A 13,292-nucleotide genomic window follows, 5' to 3' on the forward strand; every position below is an offset into this window, starting at 1 on the left:
TCAAGACAAAGTAAACACATAAATTGGATTCTGATCTCTATTCCATACTTCCATTCCAGTGTAAGTAAATAACCTACTCTCACTCCCACTCCACACTCTCAATTCTAGGATTCTCACTCCTTAGAATTCACAATCCAATCCAAAAAATAAACACTACCTTACAGTAGCAGCTCGACCATTAGGCAACTTGGGCGGTTATTTAGGGTCGTGTTATATATGAAAGCCCTACATCCACATAAGACGAATATTTTGTACATAAAAAGAAAAAGTGAATTATAAAGTCATTATTATTCATTTAATTTATTATTATTTTATAACTCTTTTCTTAAATAAACTAGTAAATTCCTATAAAGTCTATTTAATGTAATACTTAATAGTTGTAATCCCTACAAAACCTATAAATTTTATTATAGGTTATAATTAAAAAAATTTTCCCACAAATTTTTCCTACTATTAAAAAATTAATAGTTTCAATCCTACAAATTTTTTATTTTATTATTAGAATTAATATGTTATAATTAAAAAATTTATATTCATTTTAAACTCTATAAAAAGCCTCACATTTTGTTACTTATACATTAAATTTTTCCTCCAAAAACTATGACACTATATGTTCTTGATGCTTTAGAGAGAGAAATCTAATAGTTTTCTCTATTCTCCATGGTTATTGGTCATTTCTCAAATCCTCAAATAATTAAGATAAAGATAAAATTAATTTATGATTTCATCTCAAATTTCAGATTTTATCTTTTTATTATTCTCTTAATTAGTTTTGTTATTTATTTGTTATTATTTCTTTTCAATATATTCTTTTGTTCATCTACTATTATTATTTTTTTCTGTGTGCTTGTTTTATCTATTTTGAAATAAAAATGTATCGGAAAGCATTAAAAAATAGAAGAATAGAAAAATTAGTTTAATCAAAAAAAGAGTAGTAAAAAAGATGTAATTTGAGTGAAGAAATAATAAGTGAAAATGTTATCATTGAATTAAAAATTAATGGATTAGCAATAGTAGAATAGAATTTTATTTAATAATTTTACATTTTAGATTGTTGGAAGAATTGATTTTAACTAAATAAATTTTATAATATATCTAATATATATTTTTTATCTCATATTTTAAGAAGAACTAATTAAAACTAAATGCCTAACGCCAAAACATGGTTGAGTCAAACTTGAGTTCTCATGCTCTAATTTTAGGTATCATTTAAAAAGCTCAGCACCTTAGTTTTTTTTCTTATTAATAACCCATTTGCACATTAATTTTTTTTTATGTAATATTAATAGTGAGGGTAAAATCTTGAGGGTATGGGTTCAAGTCCTAGCGCAGAGTCAATATTAAGATTTGACTCTCCAGTATAATGAGGGTTAGTAAGCTCCCCTACATTGGGGTTGAATCGATTTACTTCCAATATTAATAGTGAAGGTAAAATCCCCTTTTAATTTTAAGTGAAAATTAACATTCGAGTTATATTATAATATAATTATTTAAGAGATTTTCGACTGCTTTTTAATTATAAATATTAATAATATTCTTATTGTAATATATAAAAATAAATAAAAAAACATCATTGTCATTAATTCAACTTTATGAATATTAATATAATCTCATCTCAAAAAAAGTTCAGCCGCCCTAATAAATATATGTTTGTCGATTATTTCAACACGGAAAATTGCTCCACCTTAAGTCAATGACGAACAACTGCAATTGGAGTCCTTCATTTTCTCTCTCAAGATACATATACGCTAGCTAATTCTGCCTCCTCGACTTTTGCACCTTTGGCAATAAATTATATAACTTTTGTGAGTTCCAAAAATAGTAAACAATTCGCATCGCGCACTGATGGAAGAGATTATCAACTTCTTTTTTTTTTTTTCCCCGTATGACGTTGACGAGACAATGAAAAATTAAATTAAATAATTTATGAAGAGCCGTACATCAAGAGGCTTGATCTTATCTTCTCTGCAAATTGCACATCCCACGTGAATAAAGCGTTGTTACTTTCAAAGGGACCAGCGAGCATGCCAGAGATGTCAGTTTTTTTAAAGGCTACCTAATTATTTTGAGAAATTATCACTCACTTTCAAAAATTTAATATCAAAACTAGTCATTGAATAAAAATTTTTACAGTAATAATCATATACATTTTTTATGGAATAAATTACCCCCCAATACTCATCTCTTATTTTACTTCAACAACAACTAAACACAAACTCTAAAAAATTACTCTTATTTCACTTCTCAAACTCCCTCCAACAACTAAACATAAAATTATTTTTAATTTTATATGCATCAAACAATAATTTTTAACTAGCACCGAAAATAAAATCAATCAAGCCAAAAAAGAAGAAAAAAAGCTCATTAAGATTATTTTTTTTTTCCCCGTATGACGTTGACGAGACAATGAAAAATTAAATTAAATAATTTATGAAGAGCCGTACATCAAGAGACTTGACCTTATCTTCGCTGCAAATTGCACATCCCACGTGAATAAAGCGTTGTTACTTTCAAAGGGATCAGCTAACATGCCAGAGATGTCAGTTTTTTTTAAAGACTACCTAATTATTCTGAGAAATTATCACTCACTTTCAAAAATTTAATATCAAAACTAGTTATAGAATAAAATTTTTTATAATAATAATCATATATATTTTTTATGGAATAAATTATCCCGCAATACTCATCTCTTATTTTACTTCAACAATAACTAAACACAAACTCTAAAAAATTATTCTCATTTCACTTCTCAAGCTCCCTCCAACAACTAAACATAAAATTATTTTTGATTTTATATACATCAAACAATAATTTTTAACTAGCACCGAAGACAAAGCCAACCAAGAAAAAAAAGAGAAAAAAAGCTCATTAAGATTTTTTTTTTTCCCCGTATGACGTTGACGAGACAATGAAAAATTAAATTAAATAATTTATGAAGAGCCGTACATCAAGAGACTTGATCTTATCTTCTCTGCAAATTGCACATCCCACGTGAATAAAGCTTTGTTACTTTCAAAGGGATCAGCAAACATGCCAGAGATGTCAGTTTTTTTAAAGACTACCCAATTATTTTGGGAAATTATCTTATATAGTCACTTTTAAAAACTTAATATCAAAATTAGTCGTAGAATAAAAATTCTTACAATAATAACCATACACATATTTTATGGACTAAATTATCCCCCAATACTCATCTCTTATTTCACTTCAACAATAATTAAACACAAACTTTAGAAAATTACTCTCATTTCACTTCTCAAACTCCCTCCAACAACTAAACACAAAATTATTTCTAATTTTATATGCATCAAACAATAATTTTTAACTAGCACTGAAGAAAAAGTCAAGCCAAAAAAAGGGAAAAAAAGCTCATTAAGATTTTTTTTTTTTCCCGTATGACATTGACGAGACAATGAAAAATTAAATTAAATAATTTATGAAGAGCCGTACATCAAGAGACTTGATCTTATCTTCTCTGCAAATTGCACATCCCACGTGAATAAAGCTTTGTTACTTTCAAAGGGATCAGCAAACATGCCAGAGATGTCAGTTTTTTTAAAAACTACCCAATTATTTCGGGAAATTATCTTATATAGTAACTTTTAAAAACTTAATATCAAAACTAGTCATAGAATAAAAATTCTTATAATAATAACCATACACATATTTTATGGACTAAATTATCCCCCAATACTCATCTCTTATTTCACTTCAACAACAACTAAACACAAACTTTAGAAAACTACTCTCATTTCACTTCTTAAACTCCCTCCAACAACTAAACACAAAATTATTTCCGATTTTATATACATCAAACAATAATTTTTAACTAACACTGAAGACAAAGTCAATCAAGCCAAAAAAGGAGAAAAAAAGCTCATTAAGATTATTTTTTTAAAAAAATTTAGATTGTAAGATTAATTAAGTTTTATTTATGGGTATTGTAGATATTTGAAGAAACAAATATCTTTATTAATTTTTATTACAATGTGGGTAGATATTTACTTGTGTGAATCCAAGAATTAGAAAAAGTCCGGAAAATATTATATTTCTATGACTTGTAGAAGAAAATCCGATCGCCAGCAAAGGTTGTCATCGCCCAGGCGATGGCATCCATCACCCGCCCTTCTCGTGGGCTAAGGGCCGGCAAAGGCATGCATCGCTCGGGCGATGTCATCCATTGCCCACCCTTCTCGTGGGCTAAGTGTGGGCGAAGGCATGCATCGCCCAGTCGATGGCACCCTTCGCCCGCACTACTCGCGGGCGATACAAGCAGGAAGTGCGGGCGAAGGGTGCCATCACCCGGGCGATGCATGCCTTCGCCCGCACTTAGCCCACGAGAAGGGTGGGCGATGCATGCCTTTGCCCGCCCTTAGCCCACAAGAAGGGCTCCATCACCCGGGCAATGGCAACCTTCGCCCGCACTTCCCGCTGGTATCATCCGCGAGAAGTGCGGGTGAAGGGTGCCATCGCCTGTACTTAGCCCACGAGAAGGGCGGGCGATGGATGCCATCGCCCGCACTTAGCCCAAGAGAAGGGCGGGCGATGACAACCTTCGCCCGCGATCGGATTTTCTTCTACAAGTCATAAAAATACAATATTTTCGGACTTTTTCTAATTTTTGGATTCACACAAGTAAATATCTACCCACATTGTAATAAAAATTAATAAAGATATTTGTTTCTTCAAATATCTACAAAACCCATAGATAAAACTTAATTAATCTTACAATCTAAATTTAAAAAAAAAAAAACTAACCTTAATGAGCTTTTTTTCCCCTTTTTTAACTTGATTGATTTTGTCTTCAGTGCTAGTTAAAAAATATTGTTTGATGCATATGAAATTGGAAATAGTTTTGTGTTTAGTTGTTGGAGGGAATTTGAGAAGTGAAATGAAAGTAGTTTTCTAGAGTTTGTGTTTAGTTGTTGAAGTGAAATAAGAGATGAGATTTGGGGGGTAATTTAGTCCATAAAAAGTGTGTGTGGTTATTATTGTCAGAATTTTTGTTATATGACTAATTTTAATATTGAGTTTTTGAAAATGGCTATATAAGACAATTTCCCAATTATTTTTAAATCATTATTTCCACAATCAATTATGTAAGCATACCGACTATTGCAGGTGCAATCTCACAACAAACATCTGGCTGTCCACCATTAATTAATTTTAAAAGGGGTATTGTTAAGTTATATTATATATAATTTATAAATAACTATTTATAATCTTTCATTCATTTTAGATATCATATTTTTTATAGAGAGAATTACCTTTTTCCTGAGAATTAAATTGGTTAAAAATAAATAAATTTAATCAATAATTTAATATTTAACAAAAACTCAACTCAACACTAAATTTTAATTCATATTTTTAATATTGAGTAATTTTTTTTAGGTTACCAACAATTAGAAGACCAAAGCTACTAGACGAGGAAGCTAAGGCTTGACGAGCTCAAGGGTGCCAGACTTTATCTTAGCATAGCTCACAAACCATTTACCGAGATTGGTTAATAAGGTAAGGCATTGTTTGAAATTTAGATTAAGCAGCAGTAATTTAAAAGATACAGTATTAAAGTATTTAGTAAAGACTATCTGTTACAACTTAAAAATTAATTTAATTTAATTTTATATTTATAAAATAAAAAAATTATTATATCTTTATTAATTTTATTAAAATTATTATTTAAAAACTATATTTACTACATACTGTTAGTTTTTATTTTATACCTACAATTTTTATTTTTGCAATAACCGTAATTCAAAAAGTATGGCACCTTAATACCAAATTGGAGATGAGTAAAGCATATGCATACATGTTTAGTCACGGGAGATCAAGGATGATTTTTGGATAAATCCATGAGTGGCAAAGTTTGTATTTATGCATGTGCGATATTAACTGTGGCAATTCTTATATTGGCTCATGGATTTTATAAATAGGGCCTTGAAATTAACTTGTGATTCATTCCGAAATCTCTTATAAAATCTATCTTTTCTTTCTTCTTATATCATTTATTTATTTATACTTCCTTTCATATTCTCAGCAATTATGATAGTATTTTAATTCTTTTTAATATTTAATAGTTTGTCATGCTTAGATGTGTTATTAATTTATTTAATTGGTCCAATAATCCGATTCCACATACCATAAAGCCCGCAGCTCTATTATCAATGGTTCACTCAAAGATTTACTCATTAGTAAAAATATTCTAATAATTTTAATTTGTATAATTTCTCATTCATTATTTATAATTTGTATCACCTCTTTTATTTTCTTATTAACTCTATTAAAATATTTGATAAAAATTAAGTAAAAGGATTATCATACGCCTTTGTGCGCACCATCATAAATTAATACAATAAATTAGAATAACAAAAATATCAAAACCAGTAAACTCAAATTCTTTATCTCAAAATCCACCACCAATTTTGATCCACAACCATAATTTTTTAATCGAATCCTTCGTCTTCAGGTAAACCAAAAATAAAATATAAAACATCTCACTTTCTTCCTTGTCTTCTTTCTTTAAATTTTTAGAATTCCCCGAATAAACATACATTTTGATCAAATCCTTCATCCACTTGCGGTAAAGGTTTTGGTCTTAAATCATTATTGCGACAATAATTTATGTTGACCAGTAAGACTTTTGCATGTGCTATAATATATAGAAGTGTGGCTGGTAAACAATTTGGTATTTTAATATTTTAAACTTTAATAATTGTCAACGCGGTTTGACAACGCGGATGAACAGTAACGCGGTTTGACTCGGATGAACAGTAACGCGGTTTGACTCGGATGAACAGTAACGCGGTTTGGTTGAAAATAATCCTGTGTGATGCATGTACCGTACGCGAGATTTTTCATCCACTGATATGCTGCCACGTCACCATCAACAGTACATAAGAATTTTAGCCCAACAGGATCGTGACACCTCATCAGTCAATGCCACATCATCGGTCAATGCCACGTCATCGATCCGTCTATGTGAACAGTGTTGTGAACAGTAACGTAGTTAGTACCGTACACGTGAATAGTACCGTACATATGAATAGTGCCATTTTTCCTTTTATGCTCCTCCTAAGGTTTTCGACTGTCCTGAGTTCAAAAGTGATGTTCGTTTTGCCGTCTGATCTCTCCTTTATTGTGAAATGACTATAATGCCCCTAAAATACATAAAATACTTAATTAAAATAAAACACATGTAATTAAATCACAAGAAGGTTAAATACATAAAAGTAAGGGTTGTTAGTAAGACTTGAAATGTAAAATGACGGTTTTCTCCTTTATAAATATGCATTTTCTAACACTCAACACACCCCCCAACCAGCTTATTGCTAGTCCCTAGCAAATAAAGTGAAAACAAAATTCAAATTCAAAATATTGTTTTTTTTTTTAATAGAAACATTCGTATTTATTTCGTCAGATTAATGATAGCAATCAAATAAGAGTATAAGCATTATCTCCAGTCTAAAGCAACATCACACCCATATCAACCATCCACATGAATCAGCCCAGCAGACTTTGTCATAGCTACTTTCAAGAATGACATGTCAAACCCCAAAATCTCACTGGAAGTAGTGACACTCTCACAAAGAAATTAAAACCAATAAAAATAGTCACTCCAATGAATGGTAATTGAGAGAGAAAATAATAAAGAAGTGATATCACATGCTCTCACCAAGATGAAATAAATATGCCCTCAGCTTAGAAATAATACGATCTCAAGTCAAACAAAAATACTAGTCAACCCAATTTATTTATCTCTTTTTTTTTATTATTATGCATCACGACATCTTTTTAGCCCATATAACTAGCTTCTACTTCAAACTATAGTTCCCTAAAATCAAGAAGGACTTTTATTAGGACGTAACGTAGGCTAGGGACATGGCTAACAAAGAAGGAAAATAAGGAAAACAAAGTGTATGTTTGAGAAAAATGCAGAGAATTTTTTTTTTTTTGGGAAGTTGCAAGGTAGATTTCACCTATTATTTTTATTTTTTTTTCTTTTGAAACAACAACTTTTGTTTTGTTTGTTTGTTTTTTTTTTTGCATAACTTTACTGAACAACATAATTATTTACATTTTCTCAAACATATATAGGTGATGGAACTTATAAGACATTGGGTAATACTCCAAATCGGAGTGGGTCAAGATGATAAGTTGACAAAGAAAAAGGTTTTTTTTTTATTTTTTATTTTTTATTTTTTTAAAGGCTCAAAAGGGTTAACTATGGATATTTGATAAAAGGGATGGCTAGAAAGGCTCAAACGGATCAAAGATGGCCTTTCCATCGTCTTTTAGGGCTCTAAATAATCTTCCATATCTACTAGTTAGATGGGCCTCCAAATGTAGCAACACACTCTTTTTTCTTTTTTTTTATTTTACAATTTTTTTTTTAAGGGTTAACTCAAAAGTAATTTAGAGATCGTGTGTAAAATAATAAACTGCTAAGCTGTATAAAGAGTGGGCAAAAGGGTTATTCTCCAAGAAAAATAATAGGCTCAAAAACTCACTTGGTACTTATTATGACATGTTCATTCCTTCAAGCAACTCACATTTGTCTCCGACATCAACATGTAAAGTAGCAAACATAGCGTAACATCACTTAAGACCAAAGATAATACAAATACTAAAATTTGAAATTAATCATGTCATCCAATGTTAAAACAAATCACACATTTTTTTTTTTTAAACATCATTCTACCCCCCAACCTATTCTAAACATGAAAGGAAAATATGCATGCAGAAATGTGAAAATGATGCATAAAAACTAATTAGAAAAGTTACACGTAAAATGATAGAAAACGAAAATAATTTTTTTTTTTAAAGAAGATGCGTTTCTAGAGGAACTACACTCCATATTCAGCCATCTTCGACTCAAAAGTTGGAAAATGTATATTTATAGAGGAGAAATTAAAAAGAAGAAAAATAAACATAAACACATAATAAAGAAAAAAGAAAATGTCTGAATTTTTTTTTTTTTTATAAACGATGAAGATGCGTTTCTAGAGTCACTACACTTCATATTCAGCCATCTTCAACATAAAAAGTTAGCAACAGTTAGTTTCTACAACAAAAAATTAGTAAAAACTTAACCAAAATTCCACAATTGTCGACTATTCCCTCCCCCCAACCAGAACGAAACATTGTCCTCAATGTTTGAAAGGAAAGAAGTAGAGTTTAGAAGACATCACCTGGGTGGTGCAACACAGAAGAAAATATTTACAGGCGGAGAGTTAAATCTAATTTGTATTTCTTACTGCTGCTACTGTTACCATCATTATTTGGACGCTCCAACACAAAGGTCCAGGGGTCTGGCTCCGGTCTATAAGCTTGTAACAGATCAAGTATCTCATTAGCAGTGTGAGCACAAATAAAAAGTTTTTTCACATTAGCGGGAATGAAATAGTTTTTTATTGCATGGTTAAGAAATGCGATAAAGCCATCATAAAAGTTATTGACATTTAACAAACCGATGGGTTTCTGGTGGATGTGGAGATGGGCCCAAGATGCTAGCGTGATAAGTGCCTCTAGTGTTGCAAGATCTCCTGGAAGGAAAATAAAAGCATCAGCATGATTAAGCATTTCAGTTATTCTTTCCTGCATACCTGAGACGACTAACTCTTCTCCAGTTGATGAGTCAGACGAACTGCCCAATGGTTTTAAGACTCTTGGGATGATGCCTAACACTTGACTTCCTCTGATAAAAGCTGCTTCTGAGACCATTTTTGATAACCCTCGATTACCTCCTCCATACACCAAGTGTAATTTTCTCGCTGCTATGCTTCGACCAAGATCTATGGCTGCCTCAACGAACTCTTTATGTTTGCCATATGTAAATCCAGAAAGCACACAAATGTTCTTGAATTGTCTATTGGGAGTAGCTGCCGTTGTGATACTTCGCAAAAATAATTTGTGAGTGCTTGACAAAGAAAATCACATTTAAGAGTCTTGGTGACAGTGGGTCATAGTTGTGTATGAGGTCACATGTCCATGTCAAATAACGCGTAAAGCACGTGGCTCGCGAGTCAAAAAGGAAACAGTAAAAAGGGAAAAGCAAACAGTAATAAGGAAAAAGCAAACAGTAATAAAATTATTAAAGACAATAATGCAAACAATAAGACAATAGTGAAATAAAATAATAATAAAGTAAAAGGATATTTACAGGTAGTTGCGACTGTGGCTCACATCTTCCTCTGGTTTTACGTCCAGAAACGGCTTGAACTCCCTCTATGGGTCGAGGATAGGCTTCCTATCCAGTTTTCTTATAAACTGGCAAACAGGGTCGTTTATAGTCAGATTCCCGAGACTATATCGTGCATGCTCTTTCTGGAATAATGGCCATAACTGGAGAATCGCTCCTTGCACATATCCACTGGGATGCGTTTCAAGAGACAAAAGGATATCATCCAATGACTCCTTATTCAAGCCATCCCTAATGAATTGAATCTTATCTTCCCTGTTATCAGACATCATTCCTAAAGAACATGGGTTTTTATTGCAACTCATTCTGGCACACTTATGACAAGCAACAGAAATTCTTCGAGCTCGTCGTTTTCTTGCATAATTTCCTTTACCACAACCAGGCATGTATGCAATAAATTTTGGAGGTAACTCACCTGCCGATCGTACTTTAACTTCGATTAACCAACGGATGTCAGCAGGTATGTTATTCCTCATGAGTAATCGCATGCGTTCGGACCGAGCTTTATAGATTGTAAGGAGGACATTCTGAGGAAGTGAAGGGAATCGCTTGTGAAGTTTCGCTAGAATCTCGTTTCTGTCCATACCTTCGCCTCAGAATATCAGTTATTATGGGAAACTGAAGTAACCGACTTGATTGTCATGGAGTACCGTTATCCGCCACTTCACCGGGGTAACAAACTAAAGCACACAAATAGAAAAACAAATTAAAACACACAAAGAAAATTAAAATCGTCCTCTTATTGAATTTACCTCAAGCTCCAACTGGATGTCGTAAACACTTCTCTCAATGTCTCTGAGTTGGCGTTCTAAACCCTCAACATAGGCTACTAACTCTGGTGGTTGTAGAGCCCAAATGCGTTGTGTTTTACAAAATTGAATCTGCCTTTTGAGATGAGTTTTGACACGTTGAAGTGGTTTAAGAATGTTCAGGAGGAACGGTCTAAGTATGAGACTCATGATTAAAAATGATAAGAGAAAACTTAATGGTAAAATAAACACACTTATGCAAAAATAATTTCAATTAGCAAAAGAATAATATAAAGAAAGAAAACAAAATCAAATCAACGAAAAGAAAGAAAAAAAAATCAATTCAAATCTGGTGGGTCACTCAAATTTATTTCGGTGTCTTCTCCACGTGGTTGGTATTCTAGATATGGCTTTAATCTTTTACCATTAACTTTAAACGTGACACCGTTCTTTGGGTCCTTAATTTCAATTGCCCCATGTGGAAAAACAGTATGAACAATAAAGGGACCAGACCAACGAGAGCGTAACTTACCTGGGAATAGGTGCAAGCGAGAATTGAACAAAATCACTTTCTGACCTGGAGTGAACGATTTTCTCATAATTTGCTTATCATGGAAGACTTTCATTCGTTGCTTGTAAATCTTGGCATTTTCGTATGCATCATTGCGAATTTCTTCAAGTTCTGCCAGCTGTAATCTTCTTTCTGAGCTGGCTTGCTGCATGTCAAAATTGAATTTCTTGATGGCCCAATATGCACGATGCTCGAGTTCCACAGGTAGGTGGCAAGCTTTTCCATACACTAGCCTGTAGGGTGACATCCCAATCGGGGTCTTGAAAGCCGTTCTATATGCCCATAAGGCATCATCAAGTCTTAATGACCAATCTTTTCTGTCCGGCCTCACCGTTTTTTCTAATATGTGCTTTATTTCTCGATTGGAGATCTCAACTTGGCCACTGGTTTGCGGATGATACGGGGTCGCCACTTTGTGTGTGATTAAATACTTTGTCAAAAGAGCTTTGAATGCTTTGTTACAAAAGTGGGCACCACTATCACTGATTATTGCTCAAGGGAATCCAAAGCACGAGACAATGTTGCTTTTCAAAAATCCTATCACCACCTTGTGATCATTGGTCCTACATGGAATTGCTTCTACCCATTTTGATACGTAGTCAACAGCAACCAATATGTATTGATGGCCAAAAGAAGGGGGAAAGGGTCCCATGAAGTTAATACCCCATACGTCAAAAATCTCAACCACTAAAATTGGATTTAGTGGCATCATATTCCTTCGCGTAATGCTCCCCATTCGTTGACACCTATCACATGAAGAACAGAAAGTGTAAGCGTCTCAAAATATAGTTGGCCAATAGAAATCACATTGTAAAACTTTAGTCGCTGTTTTCTTAGCACTGAAATGGCCTCCACAAGCTTGTTCATGGCAGAATGAAAGGATATTTTGAATTTCACTTTCTGGGACACATCGTCTAACAATTTGGTCTGCATAATACTTGAACAAATACGGGTCATCCCAAAAGAAATTCTTTATTTCTGCAAAGAATTTAGCCTTGTCTTGCTTGGTCCAATGCTCTGGAAGTTTACCTGTAACAAGATAATTAACTATATCAGCATACCAAGGTAATACTTCCACATTCATTAATTGTTCATCTGGAAATGACTCATTCAATATTAATGGCTCTGTAATTGTGTCAAAATGGAGACGAGAGAGGTGGTCCGCCACAACATTTTCTGTCCCTTTCTTATCTTTGAATTCCAAGTCAAACTCCTGCAAAAGTAACACCCAACGAATTAGTCTGGCTTTTGCATCTTTCTTTGTGAGAAGATATTTAAGAGCAGCATGATCTGTGAACACGATTATTTTACAACCAATGAGATAAGATCGAAATTTCTCTAATGCAAATACTACTGCTAGCATTTCTTTTTCAGTAGTTGAATAGTTCAACTGTGCATTATTTAATGTCATACTAGCATAATAAATAACATGGGGAATTCGATCAACTCTTTGTCCTAATACTGCTCCTACTGCATAATCAGATGCATCACACATTAGCTCAAATGGTAAGCTCCAGTTTGGGGCCTGAATGATGGGTGATGATGTCAACAACTGTTTTAATTTTTCAAACGCCATAAGACATGAATCATTAAAGATAAAAGGTACATCCTTAGCAAGTAAATTACATAAGGGTCTAGAAACTTTGCTAAAATCTTTAATGAAACGTCTATAGAAACCAGCATGCCCAAGGAAAGATCTTACTTCTCTGACTGTTTTAGGTGGAGGAAGATTAGAAATGAGATCCACCTTGGCTTTGTCAACCTCAATACCTTT

At 32.7% G+C, this 13,292-nt stretch overlaps 1 protein-coding gene across 1 annotated transcript in view; it reads right to left on the reverse strand.

Moving 5' to 3' along the window:
• Positions 1 to 13,292, reverse strand: part of LOC107176996 (probable cytokinin riboside 5'-monophosphate phosphoribohydrolase LOGL10) — an 85,521-nt gene that overhangs the window by 54,262 nt on the left and 17,967 nt on the right. The window lies entirely within an intron of this gene.

This window comes from Citrus sinensis, chromosome 9, assembly GCF_022201045.2.
Source record: "Citrus sinensis cultivar Valencia sweet orange chromosome 9, DVS_A1.0, whole genome shotgun sequence".
NCBI lineage: Eukaryota > Viridiplantae > Streptophyta > Magnoliopsida > Sapindales > Rutaceae > Citrus > Citrus sinensis.